At 38.9% G+C, this 15424-nt stretch overlaps 30 non-coding genes across 30 annotated transcripts; 1 reads left to right on the top strand and 29 right to left on the bottom strand.

The window, feature by feature from the left end:
• Positions 1–6924: 6924 nt before the first annotated feature.
• Positions 6925–6995, bottom strand: TRNAG-GCC (transfer RNA glycine (anticodon GCC)). The gene has a single exon. It is a non-coding gene; the product is annotated as a tRNA-Gly (tRNA).
• Positions 6996–7072: 77 nt separating this feature from the next.
• TRNAG-GCC (transfer RNA glycine (anticodon GCC)) lies at positions 7073–7143 on the bottom strand. The gene has a single exon. It is a non-coding gene; the product is annotated as a tRNA-Gly (tRNA).
• A 77-nt stretch (positions 7144–7220) lies between these two features.
• On the bottom strand, positions 7221–7291 carry TRNAG-GCC (transfer RNA glycine (anticodon GCC)). Its single transcript has one exon. It is a non-coding gene; the product is annotated as a tRNA-Gly (tRNA).
• A 79-nt stretch (positions 7292–7370) lies between these two features.
• On the bottom strand, positions 7371–7441 carry TRNAG-GCC (transfer RNA glycine (anticodon GCC)). The gene has a single exon. It is a non-coding gene; the product is annotated as a tRNA-Gly (tRNA).
• Positions 7442–7518: 77 nt separating this feature from the next.
• On the bottom strand, positions 7519–7589 carry TRNAG-GCC (transfer RNA glycine (anticodon GCC)). Its single transcript has one exon. It is a non-coding gene; the product is annotated as a tRNA-Gly (tRNA).
• Positions 7590–7666: 77 nt separating this feature from the next.
• TRNAG-GCC (transfer RNA glycine (anticodon GCC)) lies at positions 7667–7737 on the bottom strand. The gene has a single exon. It is a non-coding gene; the product is annotated as a tRNA-Gly (tRNA).
• Positions 7738–7816: 79 nt separating this feature from the next.
• On the bottom strand, positions 7817–7887 carry TRNAG-GCC (transfer RNA glycine (anticodon GCC)). Its single transcript has one exon. It is a non-coding gene; the product is annotated as a tRNA-Gly (tRNA).
• A 77-nt stretch (positions 7888–7964) lies between these two features.
• On the bottom strand, positions 7965–8035 carry TRNAG-GCC (transfer RNA glycine (anticodon GCC)). Its single transcript has one exon. It is a non-coding gene; the product is annotated as a tRNA-Gly (tRNA).
• A 79-nt stretch (positions 8036–8114) lies between these two features.
• Positions 8115–8185, bottom strand: TRNAG-GCC (transfer RNA glycine (anticodon GCC)). Its single transcript has one exon. It is a non-coding gene; the product is annotated as a tRNA-Gly (tRNA).
• Positions 8186–8264: 79 nt separating this feature from the next.
• On the bottom strand, positions 8265–8335 carry TRNAG-GCC (transfer RNA glycine (anticodon GCC)). Its single transcript has one exon. It is a non-coding gene; the product is annotated as a tRNA-Gly (tRNA).
• Positions 8336–8414: 79 nt separating this feature from the next.
• Positions 8415–8485, bottom strand: TRNAG-GCC (transfer RNA glycine (anticodon GCC)). Its single transcript has one exon. It is a non-coding gene; the product is annotated as a tRNA-Gly (tRNA).
• Positions 8486–8562: 77 nt separating this feature from the next.
• TRNAG-GCC (transfer RNA glycine (anticodon GCC)) lies at positions 8563–8633 on the bottom strand. The gene has a single exon. It is a non-coding gene; the product is annotated as a tRNA-Gly (tRNA).
• A 77-nt stretch (positions 8634–8710) lies between these two features.
• TRNAG-GCC (transfer RNA glycine (anticodon GCC)) lies at positions 8711–8781 on the bottom strand. Its single transcript has one exon. It is a non-coding gene; the product is annotated as a tRNA-Gly (tRNA).
• Positions 8782–8860: 79 nt separating this feature from the next.
• TRNAG-GCC (transfer RNA glycine (anticodon GCC)) lies at positions 8861–8931 on the bottom strand. Its single transcript has one exon. It is a non-coding gene; the product is annotated as a tRNA-Gly (tRNA).
• A 77-nt stretch (positions 8932–9008) lies between these two features.
• TRNAG-GCC (transfer RNA glycine (anticodon GCC)) lies at positions 9009–9079 on the bottom strand. The gene has a single exon. It is a non-coding gene; the product is annotated as a tRNA-Gly (tRNA).
• Positions 9080–9158: 79 nt separating this feature from the next.
• Positions 9159–9229, bottom strand: TRNAG-GCC (transfer RNA glycine (anticodon GCC)). The gene has a single exon. It is a non-coding gene; the product is annotated as a tRNA-Gly (tRNA).
• A 79-nt stretch (positions 9230–9308) lies between these two features.
• On the bottom strand, positions 9309–9379 carry TRNAG-GCC (transfer RNA glycine (anticodon GCC)). The gene has a single exon. It is a non-coding gene; the product is annotated as a tRNA-Gly (tRNA).
• Positions 9380–9458: 79 nt separating this feature from the next.
• Positions 9459–9529, bottom strand: TRNAG-GCC (transfer RNA glycine (anticodon GCC)). Its single transcript has one exon. It is a non-coding gene; the product is annotated as a tRNA-Gly (tRNA).
• Positions 9530–9606: 77 nt separating this feature from the next.
• Positions 9607–9677, bottom strand: TRNAG-GCC (transfer RNA glycine (anticodon GCC)). The gene has a single exon. It is a non-coding gene; the product is annotated as a tRNA-Gly (tRNA).
• Positions 9678–9754: 77 nt separating this feature from the next.
• TRNAG-GCC (transfer RNA glycine (anticodon GCC)) lies at positions 9755–9825 on the bottom strand. Its single transcript has one exon. It is a non-coding gene; the product is annotated as a tRNA-Gly (tRNA).
• Positions 9826–9903: 78 nt separating this feature from the next.
• TRNAG-GCC (transfer RNA glycine (anticodon GCC)) lies at positions 9904–9974 on the bottom strand. The gene has a single exon. It is a non-coding gene; the product is annotated as a tRNA-Gly (tRNA).
• Positions 9975–10053: 79 nt separating this feature from the next.
• TRNAG-GCC (transfer RNA glycine (anticodon GCC)) lies at positions 10054–10124 on the bottom strand. Its single transcript has one exon. It is a non-coding gene; the product is annotated as a tRNA-Gly (tRNA).
• Positions 10125–10201: 77 nt separating this feature from the next.
• Positions 10202–10272, bottom strand: TRNAG-GCC (transfer RNA glycine (anticodon GCC)). The gene has a single exon. It is a non-coding gene; the product is annotated as a tRNA-Gly (tRNA).
• Positions 10273–10351: 79 nt separating this feature from the next.
• Positions 10352–10422, bottom strand: TRNAG-GCC (transfer RNA glycine (anticodon GCC)). Its single transcript has one exon. It is a non-coding gene; the product is annotated as a tRNA-Gly (tRNA).
• Positions 10423–10499: 77 nt separating this feature from the next.
• TRNAG-GCC (transfer RNA glycine (anticodon GCC)) lies at positions 10500–10570 on the bottom strand. Its single transcript has one exon. It is a non-coding gene; the product is annotated as a tRNA-Gly (tRNA).
• Positions 10571–10649: 79 nt separating this feature from the next.
• TRNAG-GCC (transfer RNA glycine (anticodon GCC)) lies at positions 10650–10720 on the bottom strand. Its single transcript has one exon. It is a non-coding gene; the product is annotated as a tRNA-Gly (tRNA).
• A 77-nt stretch (positions 10721–10797) lies between these two features.
• TRNAG-GCC (transfer RNA glycine (anticodon GCC)) lies at positions 10798–10868 on the bottom strand. The gene has a single exon. It is a non-coding gene; the product is annotated as a tRNA-Gly (tRNA).
• Positions 10869–10947: 79 nt separating this feature from the next.
• TRNAG-GCC (transfer RNA glycine (anticodon GCC)) lies at positions 10948–11018 on the bottom strand. The gene has a single exon. It is a non-coding gene; the product is annotated as a tRNA-Gly (tRNA).
• A 79-nt stretch (positions 11019–11097) lies between these two features.
• TRNAG-GCC (transfer RNA glycine (anticodon GCC)) lies at positions 11098–11168 on the bottom strand. The gene has a single exon. It is a non-coding gene; the product is annotated as a tRNA-Gly (tRNA).
• A 205-nt stretch (positions 11169–11373) lies between these two features.
• Positions 11374–11444, top strand: TRNAG-GCC (transfer RNA glycine (anticodon GCC)). The gene has a single exon. It is a non-coding gene; the product is annotated as a tRNA-Gly (tRNA).
• Positions 11445–15424: the final 3980 nt, after the last annotated feature.

The following is a 15424-nucleotide window of genomic DNA, read 5'->3' as shown; positions in this document are numbered from 1 at the left end:
AGTCATTTTTTCCTTATTATTCATGCATTTGCGTTTATAAAATTATATATTAAGAAAGTAGACTAGTTAATAGACTATTCTATAAAATACTACTTATGTTGTTATTTACTTTTGTGTATAGAGAGGCAGAAGGCTTGGCCCAATTTTTCATGAACCCGGTAGGCTCAAAATAGGATTATCTGCCAAACCTGCCAGCCTAGTTGTCTGGATAAATAGTGGATTTTTGATCAAAATCCTACTCATTTAACGGTTATAGTTTTATACAATCCATAATAAATAGTTAATTAACTAAATATCATTGATTTTGTAAATAGTTCAGTTATGGATTTACTATATTTTGAAATATACTATCTTCACGTAAGCGACCTTAGCTATATTTTGAAAATCGACTTTATGGGTGATGCTTCAGAATATACTAATCCAATCGGAATGAGCAAACAAACAAACATTTTTAACTCAAAGAATTGATAAGTTTGCAAGTCCTACTGAAGTAGCGCTATATGGTCTTTGTGAAAGTGTTTGGCCTGATTAGCTAGGAATTTATAGAAAAGTCTATTAAATAAAGGAAAATAAATTAAATTGCAAAGAAAATAAACTTGCAACTAAAAAACCGCCTTGATAGTAGCTTTGGCGAGCAAGGTTTGTTCAAGAAGGCGGCGCCCACATTGTGACGCGAATCGAAAGAACGTTCGTTTCTCCTTTTAGGAAATAATTTGACCTTTCAACTCTGGCCGTTTCCCCGGTACGTTCGTATCTATTAGAGAGAGTGAACCACCTGCTTCCTGCCTCCGACCGAGTTCTCCGCCGAGGAAAGCGCGTGTCGATCTTTCTTGGCTCGGGTTGTATTTCGCGCGTGTCGGCGCATTAACTGGGCGCCCACGCTTCCAGCGCAGGAGGACCATCGTCTCCGCTTAAACCCATTCATCGGGGTGAGGCCCTTTTCACGAGAATCGCTGCTACCGAAATTTTTAATTTAACGCGTTTACCTGTCTCGTAACGAATTTCTCAATCCCTTCTTATATGTACAGTAGATTTATGTCTTGGCTTTAACTACATTCTCCATACCCCTCTGCCCAAAGACCCGAGCCTGCCCCCCCCCCCCCCCGAGTATGGAGGTCAAATAGTATATACAAAATTACTAAATTTCAGTGGCAAAAATAGGCCAATGCATTGAGGGCCTACGATATTTGTAGGGGTCCACAAGTTCAGCCATCCATTACGACGACTGCACTGTAAGTATACGCAGTAGCATATGTAACATAATCAAGTGCTCATAAGTATACCATAAATGCATTTTCATTAATGAAACCTTGTTCACGGGAGAATTCCTCGCGCGTTTCTGGCTTTGCCCATGTCAAGTTTAGCATTTTTGCATTTTTGGGTCCGCTCAATGTATGTTCCGCTTGAAACAAGGTCTCATTGAATTTTTTTCAATGGAAATATTATACAGAGGTATACTTATGATAATTATGTTACATATGGCAGTAGTGATAATTTACACTAAGATAGGCTATTTTTTTGTTACTTCCAGGCATAATTTTATACAAAAAGCAATCTTTATTTCAAATTGGTAAAGTTAACTGAACGTTTCCAGTACAGGGTGAAATTTTACTTCCTGAGTATCAAAGTCAAGCAAGTCGATATACGTGACTTTTGAAATAAATTTAAATAAAAATCCTTTTGTGTTTTTACATTAGACTGACACATTACTTAATTATTTGTGTTGATTTAACTTTCATTTTAGTATATTTCAATTAATAACTATTATTGCAATTATTAAAGATAAAAACTAAAAATTATCTTTTCTCAAAATGATTTTTTTACTCGCTTGAGTTTTGCTCTTAGGTAGCGCTATAAGCCTTTGTTTTATTTAATTCGTCAATTTGAGCCAACAAAAATTTGGAAGGGCATTTACATAATCTGCCCACAATAAAAATCTTTGAAAGGGCAATGACTCGATGCACCACCTGGCTCGCAACCAAACGTAAACTTACTATATCTCTAAGAACATAAATTATGTAAGTTTAAGAAAATAACATTTAATAATGTGTAATTATTTGTAATTTAAATAGAGCCACGTAGCGGCCAGCTTGAGAAGCTCCATTTAACTTAAAAAGTCAAATTGATTATATTTAAGGTGGTTTTTTAACAGGTCTGTTTCTGGTATAGAGGTCGGCGGAACAAATAAATTAACCGCAAAAAAATTCAATTAATCATTAAAATTAGTATTATTTGTTTTATACGAATAAATTATACGATTTAACATGCAAAATTAATCATTTTTTTCGAATATTTCTGAATAATTCTCGGTTATGGATAAATATAAACAATCGTATAATTTCTTATTCAAACGTCGACCTCTATTTTCTGGTCAACAATGGCTTAAGCAGCTTTCATTGAAAATTCAGAAGGCGTAAATGCTTGCCTAACCTTAAAGGTTTTTTTTTAAATAAATTAGTTCACAGTACTTATTTTGAATTAACCTTTAAAGGTTGAAATCTTGATACTATAGGAAGCGCGCTTGTATTTTAAATAATACGGATAATCAAATTTTCGGCAGATGCGTCAGAAGTATAGGTTTCTGCAAAGCGGTGAAACTTCATTCGAAGCTCCGAAGAAATTATTTGGGCACCTTGCGCGAAAGAATCACCCTGTTTTTATGCTAATGGGGGAAAATATTCGAGTCGCTCTTGCAAATTGATACTACCTAGTTAATTATTCCAAAAGCAGCTGTTTGCCGCGTCTGAGTTGGCGAACTTGGCGCGGTTGACCAATCGGCGCTGTAGGTTCTAAGGGTGGCCCGATCTCTCCACAGGTGTCCATCAGCTGGGATCATTCGGATGGTCACCTCGCGTGGGTTCGCCATCCAAAATTCCGAAGACCATCGGCCAGATCTCAGCTGCGCGAGTGACGAGTTTGCAAATTCACGAAGGCGATAAGTTGGAAACGCACGACTCCGATCGCTAGCCATCTGCGAAAATGAATACATGAACGCGCCCAAGACTACTTTGCATCGTATAATAAGAATGGTGGTTTTTCGGCATGCGACTTCAATTACTCGTAGTAGGTTACTGAGGCACCAGGCGGTTACCAGGGAGTGGTCGTTACGCGTCTAGTTTGTCACTTTGCCACCTTTAACCTAATGGTGAACAGACACGCTTTTACGCCGAATAATATAACATTGACATATTTCAAGCCACTACCGGATTCTTGGCATTTCTAATTATCGCCGTTTAATTGCAAATTTCGTTTGCCCGAATAAATTTAAAAATGTATCCGAAATGTAATACTGTTTAGTACTGTTTAAAATATACATATTAATTTTACTTTATATAAAACGATTTGACTATACAGGGTGTTTCAAAAGGTTGTAGGGGTTGAGTTGAGAAGTAAGCCTGTTTTTCCCTATTTTCCTACGATGAGTGAAAAGAGCGCCAGAGAGCTTCAAAGTGTGGCCTACTAGCCCCGGGAAGTAGGCCGCAACAAGCGCAAAACCAAGCAGCATGGAAATGCGAACATTAAGGTTTGGGTTCGTGTGATAGGTAAAAGAGGCCTTGTAAACAAATCGAGGTTACCAGCGTAAAAAAGTAAACTTAAACAGTATTTAAAGTCCCTGCTGCTTGGTGTTGCGCTTGTTGCAGCCTACTTCTAGGGCCTAGTAGGCCACACTTTGAAGCTCTCTGCCGCTCCTTTCACTCATCGTAGGAAAATGGGGGAAAAACAGGCATACTTCTCAACTCACCCCCCTACAACTCCTTCAATTTTTTTGCATAACCTTGAAAAACACCCTGTATATTTATGATTAATATTTTGTAATATTATAACGATAGCGCTTTCGCCATCTGGGGATAGTGTTAATTTTTAAAATTAGTTTCCTAACTTTAAATTTTAATTCAAAATAATATAACGGCCAACTGGAAACTTGTTCCGTTTACTCTGCCTTTTACTTGGAAGTTTGCTGCCTGCTTATCACATGTGTCATGCAGCCAACTATCTTTCTATCCTACAGGATTCTACTAGAGAGCTTCTCCATTTTGAATATGACCAGATTTTAAATAAGTGTGAAACCTTATTCATTAAACGGTTACTTTCTTCATGGACAGTAAATTAAGAGGACATATTTTCGATATCCTTCCACAGTGCATTTTATTTCTCCCCGCGTATCAATCAGCTCGAGAGACTCCGAGGGAGTCTTGCAAGGTCGTTTGTACCACGTGATCTTAAAATTTCAAAATGGCAATCTAACGCGGTTGATATTGTTACGCAATTTTTTGCGCTTTATATTTTAGTAGTTTTTAATTTTGGTTTCTTAATTCAATAAAAACTATCAACTAATATTTAGTATATCCTATTTAATCTATAAAAATATGAAAAAATACCTTTTGGCGTAAAAATGTACTTCGTGTTTATCTTTTTTCTTTTTTCGAACAGTATCGTCCACTCTTAGCGATACTTGTATTTTTCAAATAACCTTGGACGACTCCCTTAGTGTGATTGGTTTACGGGGGCTATAAACCAGGTTTTTTACCGATCCTCTAAAATCTACTATCCATGCTTTCTTAAACAAACTCTTTGTATACACTAAGAAACGTTACTTCGTTGATTGTGTAATCACACCATTTATCACTTTAATTTTAGATATATTTTCTACGCGTACGCTACCTTGTCTATATGCAAAAAATCGACGTTTATTCTAAAGAAAGAATTGGTATTTATATCGCGGTAACCAGGTGAACAGAAAGTATGCTGGCTAGTGCTACAAAGAATCATGAAATCAGAGTAGCCAGTCATGGTTCAAATTAAATTTTGTAAATGTAGTTAATAAAGCAAATACAATCAAACCAAACCACAGAGTTCAAAAGGAGTCAATATAAATTACTTATACGTGCAAACCATGCACTCGTGACGTATATTTTGTTTAAATAAACTTGGGGTGTTAATCTGTTATTCTCGGCTATTTTCCTGTCAATAGAATCGTTGTTTCACGCCACTATCCGTCAAAAACGGGCCAACCGACTCTCCAATATCGTGACGTAATTATAGTTTCTAATCGAGAAATCGCGGAATAAGGAGTAGAGGCGATACATATCTCGATTTTTTTGGGGGTGGTGGAACCTTTTCCAACTCCCAGCTACCCTTTTTTACTGGAGCTGGTGTTTTTTATACGAAGGAAATAACGGCGCTCTATCTTATCCGACACCATCACTGGCTCCGTTTTCTTTCTCGCTCCATCAACGAAGAGGAGAATAGAAACTTTGCTTCATCCTCTTATTGATTTTTCTTTACGAATATTGCAGAAGTTGCGATACTAATATAAAACGTATACAATCACGGCGAATGTCGACGTATGTAGAAGCCTTTATATATTTCAGATGCGAACCGATGAGGGGATAATAATGCCCCTCTCAAAAGTTTCTACAAAAGGAAGTTAATTCCAAATTAGTTAATGTAATGCCGCTGCAAAACTTTGGTCGGGTTAGAAATCAACGGAACTGAAAACTGAATTGGCTTCTCAAGTTACTAGTTGACTTAAAGGGAATATAACCCCAGGTTTTAGGTGTGGAACACAAACCTTCGACCATTTCCCGCTCCCTCCTATGACTTTAGATATTTTTGGCGCTGTTTAGTGACTTCCAGACAAAATGGTTTACATAATAAAGCATAAAAAACATAAAAAACGATTTGAGGTTATATTCCCTTTAAGTCTGTGTTGTATCCTCGGGGATTAGCTTAGCTGATTATTATTATTATTATTATTATTAGCTTATAAGATAAAAATTTACCCCATACAATAAAATTAACCACTTCCCGTAATTTTATGACTTTGGTTTTTGGATAATTAATTTACAATTTGGACTTAAATATTACCATAAGTAACATAAAACCAATAAGTACGACAATTAACGAGATTTACAACCAATCTGATTTTCATAGTCATTGCGTAATCAAGATGTTTTCTCAGCACGGAGCCCTCTAGTGTCTAAAATATGCGAGACTTCCACTAAGCCGAAATATCTGGTTTCCGATAGATAGGCGGAATATTAGGCTAAAATGATAAAAATTAAAAACGTTCTTCTCGGCGTCACGAGCTCATTTTTTTTTATCACGCGTGATTCGCACGCGAGCTTCAAAACCAAGCCGAAGACCCTAGCGACTCCAGAACGTGCTCTCCGATATTAGGCTTAAATTTATATCAAAACGTAGTCATCCAAAACGGTGAGTCGCGAGTCCAAGTCACAGCTTGAAGAGAGTATTAGTGCCGAAAAAAGGTTCGGTTAGAAAATTAGCATTAAAGCAATAGGAAGTGTCATACTTATTGTTATTATGTTACTTATGGTATTACTATTTTAGCATTTTAATCACTGTAAAATTGTTTAAATCTTGGTCGTTCTTACAGCGCTGATATATTCCTACATTTTTGAAAATACTTGGTGCAAATGCGAGAGAAGCTTCATGTTTATTGCGGGTCTTAAGCAGTCTTTTTATAATATGAAAAAACGTGGCAGTTTATCTTAAAAGTGAATCTCCCGATCACGAATCCGCTTTTCTTGTTCGTCAGAAGGACCTCTGCCGGCCCAACGCACGGATGCTGGTCTTTATTTCGAAATAATAACTTCTATAATCCTTTTTCGGATTCTTTTCCCTCTTCGTTCAAAATGGGGAGAGCAAAGCACCGACACACAATGGCTTCTGCCACGTTCTTATCGCAAATGCTATTTTGATTTGACAATTCTACTCGAAAGCAGATAAGTTGATGACTGTGGTCAAGGTTAAAATACAAGTTTCTTCCAATCGAACCCAGGTCACCCTCGTCGCAGGCGAGTAATCTACCACTGAACCACCAATGCTTGAAAATGCGCGACCATACGAAAACGCTTGAGTTGGAAAAAATAAATTGTTTTTAAAAAATTAAAATAAAAGCATTGCATTGGCCGGGAATCGAACCCGGGTCACCCGCGTGGCAGGCGAGTATTCTACCACTGAACCACCAATGCTTGAAATTGCGCGATGATGTTAAAACCCTCGAGTGGGAAAAAATAAAATGTTTTTGAAAAAATTAAACTAAAAGCATTGCATTGGCCGGGAATCGAACCCGGGTCACCCGCGTGGCAGGCGAGTATTCTACCACTGAACCACCAATGCTTGAAATTGCGCGACCATGTTAAAACTCTCGAGTTGGAAAAAATAAATTGTTTTTGAAAAAATTAAACTAAAAGCATTGCATTGGCCGGGAATCGAACCCGGGTCACCCGCGTGGCAGGCGAGTATTCTACCACTGAACCACCAATGCTTGAAATTGCGCGACCATGTTAAAACCCTCAAGTTGGAAAAAAAATAAAATGTTTTTGAAAAAATTAAACTAAAAGCATTGCATTGGCCGGGAATCGAACCCGGGTCACCCGCGTGGCAGGCGAGTATTCTACCACTGAACCACCAATGCTTGAAATTGCGCGACCATGTTAAAACCCTCGAGTTGGAAAAAATAAATTGTTTTTGAAAAAATTAAACTAAAAGCATTGCATTGGCCGGGAATCGAACCCGGGTCACCCGCGTGGCAGGCGAGTATTCTACCACTGAACCACCAATGCATGAAATTGCGCGACCATGTTAAAACCCTCGAGTTTGAAAAAATAAATTGTTTTTGAAAAAATTAAACTAAAAGCATTGCATTGGCCCGGAATCGAACCCGGGTCACCCGCGTGGCAGGCGAGTATCCTACCACTGAACCACCAATGCTTGATATCGAGCGACCATGTTAAAACCCTCGAGTTGGAAAAAAAATAAAATGTTTTTGAAAAAATTAAACTAAAAGCATTGCATTGGCCGGGAATCGAACCCGGGTCACCCGCGTGGCAGGCGAGTATTCTACCACTGAACCACCAATGCATGAAATTGCGCGATGATGTTAAAACCCTCGAGTGGGAAAAAATAAATTGTTTTTGAAAAAATTAAACTAAAAGCATTGCATTGGCCGGGAATCGAACCCGGGTCACCCGCGTGGCAGGCGAGTATTCTACCACTGAACCACCAATGCTTGAAATCGAGCGACCATGTTAAAACCCTCGAGTTGGAAAAAAAATAAAATGTTTTTGAAAAAATTAAACTAAAAGCATTGCATTGGCCGGGAATCGAACCCGGGTCACCCGCGTGGCAGGCGAGTATTCTACCACTGAACCACCAATGCTTGATATCGAGCGACCATGTTAAAACCCTCGAGTTGGAAAAAAAATAAAATGTTTTTGAAAAAATTAAACTAAAAGCATTGCATTGGCCGGGAATCGAACCCGGGTCACCCGCGTGGCAGGCGAGTATTCTACCACTGAACCACCAATGCTTGAAATAGCGCGACCATGTTAAAACCCTCGAGTTGGAAAAAAAATAAAATGTTTTTGAAAAAATTAAACTAAAACCATTGCATTGGCCGGGAATCGAACCCGGGTCACCCGCGTGGCAGGCGAGTATTCTACCACTGAACCACCAATGCTTGAATATGAGCGACCATGTTAAAACCCTCGAGTTGGAAAAAATAAATTGTTTTTGAAAAAATTAAACTAAAAGCATTGCATTGGCCGGGAATCGAACCCGGGTCACCCGCGTGGCAGGCGAGTATTCTACCACTGAACCACCAATGCATGAAATTGCGCGACCATGTTAAAACCCTCGAGTTTGAAAAAATAAATTGTTTTTGAAAAAATTAAACTAAAAGCATTGCATTGGCCCGGAATCGAACCCGGGTCACCCGCGTGGCAGGCGAGTATTCTACCACTGAACCACCAATGCTTGATATCGAGCGACCATGTTAAAACCCTCGAGTTGGAAAAAAAATAAAATGTTTTTGAAAAAATTAAACTAAAAGCATTGCATTGGCCGGGAATCGAACCCGGGTCACCCGCGTGGCAGGCGAGTATTCTACCACTGAACCACCAATGCATGAAATTGCGCGATGATGTTAAAACCCTCGAGTGGGAAAAAATAAATTGTTTTTGAAAAAATTAAACTAAAAGCATTGCATTGGCCGGGAATCGAACCCGGGTCACCCGCGTGGCAGGCGAGTATTCTACCACTGAACCACCAATGCTTGAAATCGAGCGACCATGTTAAAACCCTCGAGTTGGAAAAAAAATAAAATGTTTTTGAAAAAATTAAACTAAAAGCATTGCATTGGCCGGGAATCGAACCCGGGTCACCCGCGTGGCAGGCGAGTATTCTACCACTGAACCACCAATGCTTGATAACGAGCGACCATGTTAAAACCCTCGAGTTGGAAAATAAATAAAATGTTTTTGAAAAAATTAAACTAAAAGCATTGCATTGGCCGGGAATCGAACCCGGGTCACCCGCGTGGCAGGCGAGTATTCTACCACTGAACCACCAATGCTTGAAATTGCGCGACCATGTTAAAACCCTCGAGTTGGAAAAAAAATAAAATGTTTTTGAAAAAATTAAACTAAAAGCATTGCATTGGCCGGGAAACGAACCCGGGTCACCCGCGTGGCAGGCGAGTATTCTACCACTGAACCACCAATGCTTGAATATGAGCGACCATGTTAAAACCCTCGAGTTGGAAAAAATAAATTGTTTTTGAAAAAATTAAACTAAAAGCATTGCATTGGCCGGGAATCGAACCCGGGTCACCCGCGTGGCAGGCGAGTATTCTACCACTGAACCACCAATGCATGAAATTGCGCGACCATGTTAAAACCCTCGAGTTTGAAAAAATAAATTGTTTTTGAAAAAATTAAACTAAAAGCATTGCATTGGCCGGGAATCGAACCCGGGTCACCCGCGTGGCAGGCGAGTATTCTACCACTGAACCACCAATGCTTGCAATCGCGCGACCATGTTAAAACCCTCGAGTTGGAAAAAAATAAAATGTTTTTGAAAAAATTAAACTAAAAGCATTGCATTGGCCGGGAATCGAACCCGGGTCACCCGCGTGGCAGGCGAGTATTCTACCACTGAACCACCAATGCTTGAAATTGCGCGACCATGTTAAAACCCTCGAGTTGGAAAAAAAATAAAATGTTTTTGAAAAAATTAAACTAAAAGCATTGCATTGGCCGGGAATCGAACCCGGGTCACCCGCGTGGCAGGCGAGTATTCTACCACTGAACCACCAATGCTTGAAATTGCGCGACCATGTTAAAACCCTCGAGTTGGAAAAAATAAATTGTTTTTGAAAAAATTAAACTAAAAGCATTGCATTGGCCGGGAATCGAACCCGGGTCACCCGCGTGGCAGGCGAGTATTCTACCACTGAACCACCAATGCTTGATATCGAGCGACCATGTTAAAACCCTCGAGTTGGAAAAAAAATAAAATGTTTTTGAAAAAATTAAACTAAAAGCATTGCATTGGCCGGGAATCGAGCCCGGGTCACCCGCGTGGCAGGCGAGTATTTTACCACTGAACCACCAATGCTTGAAATTGCGCGACCATGTTAAAACCCTCGAGTTGGAAAAAATAAATTGTTTTTGAAAAAATTAAACTAAAAGCATTGCATTGGCCGGGAATCGAACCCGGGTCACCCGCGTGGCAGGCGAGTATTCTACCACTGAACCACCAATGCTTGAAATTGCGCGACCATGTTAAAACCCTCAAGTTGGAAAAAAAATAAAATGTTTTTGAAAAAATTAAACTAAAAGCATTGCATTGGCCGGGAATCGAACCCGGGTCACCCGCGTGGCAGGCGAGTATTCTACCACTGAACCACCAATGCTTGAAATGGCGCGACCATGTTAAAACCCTCGAGTTGGAAAAAATAAATTGTTTTTGAAAAAATTAAACTAAAAGCATTGCATTGGCCGGGAATCGAACCCGGGTCACCCGCGTGGCAGGCGAGTATTCTACCACTGAACCACCAATGCTTGAAATGGCGCGACCATGTTAAAACCCTCGAGTTGGAAAAAAAATAAAATGTTTTTGAAAAAATTAAACTAAAAGCATTGCATTGGCCGGGAATCGAACCCGGGTCACCCGCGTGGCAGGCGAGTATTCTACCACTGAACCACCAATGCTTGAAATCGCGCGACCATGTTAAAACCCTCGAGTTGGAAAAAAAATTAAATGTTTTTGAAAAAATTAAACTAAAAGCATTGCATTGGCCGGGAATCGAACCCGGGTCACCCGCGTGGCAGGCGAGTATTCTACCACTGAACCACCAATGCTTGAATTTGTGCGACCATGTTAAAACGCTCGACTTTTAAAAAATAAACAAATAAAGCTGTTTTCATCATTGAGGAGAGTAAACATTATCTAGTTTGTTCCCCCTGTCACCCTTTTCCCTCCACAGCGTCAACGTCATTGACCGAGTAAAGTGTTTTGGAAAACGGCCAGATAAGGAAGTTAAAACGTAGTTCGTGATATACACAGGCATTGGTGGTTCAGTGGTAGAATACTCGCCTGCCACGCGGGTGACCCGGGTTCGATTCCCGGCCAATGCATTGTTTTTGATTAAAATGATTTCTAGAACTTCAATCAACTGTGGGGTTTAGCTAGATTTTGAATAGTGAATATTATTTGACTTTGAGGTAAAAAATTTATAACTTTAACTCAGTTTTGTTGTTTTCTAAAATACTTTTTCAATTTTCAATTTTATTACTTCGTCTACGTTTTTCGAATCATTTTATTCTTTTTATGATTATTTATTTTATTCGTTTATTTAAGTGAAAAAACTATTAAAATTAAAAAATTATATAATTTTAAAATTATATCCTATCAACTGTTTACTTAATTATTGTTTGCGTATTGCTCGAAATGTAGGTCGCAATAAGGTTAAAAATATTGAACTTATTTTATCTCATTTCAAAATCTCGCCATCACAAAACTAGGCAAATTTGAAATAAAAATCTTTATCGTTGCCCGTGCTGCCTTCTAGGGTAGAAACTCTGAACTAAATTTCCCAGTTTTAAATTTCATTAAATTTTTTCTACGTTTGCTGAGCAGGTTAGAATTTTCGCAATGCAAATTCTGCTCGTCCCTAATTTGAAATTTCGTCGAAAAACCAAAATCACTTGTATGAAAACCTTTATTATCATTTATTTCGAAGGTATGTTTCTCGAATTGAATGAAAATTTCGTGCAGAACAGGTGATGGCGAATGACAATGGATCGGTGACAATAAATGAACTAACAGAAGCGCTCGCGGATCGTCTACCGTATGTAGGGCTTGTCCTTGACCCCGATGGCAGGTGGTCTCCGTCGCATTGTGTGCCATCATCACGGTGGCGCTCAGGAAGCACGCAACGCGCGTCCACTTGATGCTACCTGCTTGGTCCAAGCTACCTGTCTCAATGCGTGCAAATGAATGGGACGCTTCGATGCTCCGTTGATTTTCAAACCAGAACTCTTTGCCAGCGTCGAGAATATTTCTTTGAATGGAGCCAAGATCACCGCCCAATTTACAGACAATGACACACTATGGTAAGTTTACTTTCGCTTTCTTTGTAGGTACTTGGTACTATAATTAAAGGTATAGCGGGGAGTACAGTTTGTACCTTCGCGTTTTAGTGGGGTATATTTTATGGTGGCCCCATCCCCTTGTCCTAAGAGCGTCTCATTTTGAAAGTAGCATCTGCCATTTTTTATAGCGTAACAATAGACTCGGGGAAATTATTATAAGAGATAACAATTTAGTAATTTCTAGGAAACGAAATTCGTAAGACGGTTGATTTGGGGGCTCAAAAATATATTATTTTTATGATGGTGGTTTAATTTGATGTCTCCTTTATTTCGGGGGTCAACACTTTCGTATTTCGAAGATGTGTTTATCATTTTAATGAATGAGATAGTAAATTACCTCGGTTTGAGGTCTTATCATTTGAAGAAATGACTTTTTTTTAGAGATGAATTCCATGGTATTTACGGTTGTGATGTCTGCAACGATTTTATTACCGTTTATTAATTTAATAGTACAGTCTGGAGTTTCCAAGAGGGCAATTGAAAATTTCGACACCTGTATTTTTTAGGCGGTGGAAGAATACTTATATTTTTTAATATTGTAATTGAACTTTATTTAATTTTATTGAGTTAGTTTATCATAATGGTACCACCATAAGTAACATAATAACCGTAAGTATGGAAATTAGCAAAAATTGCGAGCGAAAAATTATCATCGACACCAGGAATCCATACCTCTACTTCGAATGCTTATCCTGTCATATCTCGTGTAGTAAGATCACTCTGACGGCTTTGGCCCCGCCAAGGACCGTAGATACAGGGACGAGAAAGTGTATCGGCGGCCTCTGTTGGAATATATCACCTAAAACGACCTAAACGCAAGGAGAATTAGTTGTAAACAAAAAAAAATGGCGGTCACCTAATTTTAGCGGTTCTTGACGAGGCTTAAGTGTTCAAAACAAATGGGCATTTTTTTATTTACGCTCGTAGTTTTATTTTTAATTTAACATCAAAATGGTAAAAACTAACTACAATAATACTGTACATGGTGAACCACGTCTTAACAATGGCCGCGGTTTTGTTTACATCTAACTCCCCGTGAATATGAAGACGTTTAAAATCGAATTTTTTCCCCCTGCTTTCTCGTCCCTGTAGGCTGTATCTACTGTCCTTGGCCCCGCCTATGAGAGAAAAAATCCCCTCTGCACGCGCTTCCCTCTCACGTTGTTGTTTGTTAAAGGGGAACGGTCAAGCTTTAACCAGTAAAACTAAAATTTATGGCGAAAACCGCATAAAAAAATATTGAGTGGTTAATTTTTAATAAAATAAAGAAATTTCGGGAAATCGAAAAGCGCGCGTCCGCCTCGACACCTGGTGAGAAGTCGGTGAGACCGAAAAACAACGTAAAAGCGCGCGCTGCTGAAGACGCAAAAAATTTGTTTTGAACGCGCGGCGCGTTTAAGATATAAGAGACTTAAGCCTAAATTGCGCGATTTTAAAAGTTAGGATAGTTACCAAATCGCTCATACGGGGTTAGGGGCGCTGGCGGCAGCCCCTAAGATGGCGGCGAAAATTCAAACCCAAACACCTGGCGTTATTTTTCGTTTCAACTTTTTGGGCCAAAAGCTATTTTTTCAAGACAAAAAAAAAGGTACGTGTTAGTCTTGTTAATCTTTTGAGACGGAAATAAGGCCATATTTGGAAAAGCTTGGCCGTTCCCCCTTACGTTAACATAGTGCGTCAAAAACACCGTCAGCTACATCGATACGAAACTCTGTCGCGATAAGCATTCCGAGTAGAGGTATGGATTCCTGTCGACACTGATTGCGCAATCAGTGTTTACTTCTCAGCACAGAGCACCCTAGTGTTTGAATATGCCCACGCTCATTTGCAAATCCAAGTCGGATCTGGAAGAGTGTCAGTGTCGTAAAAAGGTTCGGTAGAAAAATTAGCATTAATACAATAGGAAGTATCACACTTAATTGTTTTATGTTACTTATGATAATAGGTAGGGAGTGTTATAGTAAAAATTTTGTAACGCATTAACTTTCTTGAAACGTGTGGTTTTCGCGTCTAAGGCTTCGCAGTATCGCATTGGACCAAGAAATGAAAAGATTTGAAAATTCGGTCTAAATATATGCATCGCTACAGTGGCAAAACATTGTTGGACAACACGAGTTGCAAACAGAGTTGGAGGAAACACACAATTTGTTGGCCAAGTTTTAAGGAACGGCTGGTTTTTGTGACCTAAGCTTAGCACCAAATACTTAAATCTAATAATTTTGATGCACATCTTTTTGATTGAACAAAACTATGTAAATTGATAAACTAAATGGTTGGGTTTTGTTAATTACAACTCATTTTATTCATCTGTTAATTTCGTCGACTTTTCGTGGAGCGTGAAAACGAAAACGGCGCTCTGTGACATTGTTTGAGACTCGAGTGTTTCGATGTTGCTGAAGAACCGTATTAGCAATATTTACATTGTACATCATAAATAAGATCAACAAAGACTCTTAAATTGTATTTGTTCACTATTTTTACGACTGGAAAAATTATTTAAAGCAAGCTCAAATAAAGGATTGGTACTCCTTTGAATTTATTTCTGTCAAGACACTCTTATATTCAAGCAGTTGAAACTATTCTATGGATGGCAACTTCATTTAAAGGTAGTCAATATTTATGCCACCAGATTTAGCAGTAGTTAGGGTTTAACTAGCACCAGCTACAATAAAGCCACGGTCATACTAGTGCTTAAAACCCAGTTTAGGTCGGTTTGAATGCCAGTTTTGACCGCCGACGATAGTTCTTGGTTCACACGTGCGAAATCGCTTCACTCCGGTTCACTTATAGCCAAGGCTTAACGTCATTTCAAATTATGACCAGAATTTTGAAAGTACTAAAATATATCCCAAAACAATTAGTTAATCATGTTTACTATACAAACAGTAATATTATTTGACATCATTTAGAATTTTATTCCCATTATTTTGGAAAATACGAGCAATTTTTCTTCCCCGCCTTGT

Source organism: Leiobunum rupestre, chromosome 7, assembly GCF_980474605.1.
Source record: "Leiobunum rupestre chromosome 7, qqLeiRupe1.1.hap1, whole genome shotgun sequence".
NCBI classification, from domain to species: Eukaryota; Metazoa; Arthropoda; class Arachnida; order Opiliones; family Sclerosomatidae; genus Leiobunum; species Leiobunum rupestre.
Note: the sequence above shows the minus strand (reverse complement) of the source record. Positions and strands in the feature narration are given on the sequence as shown.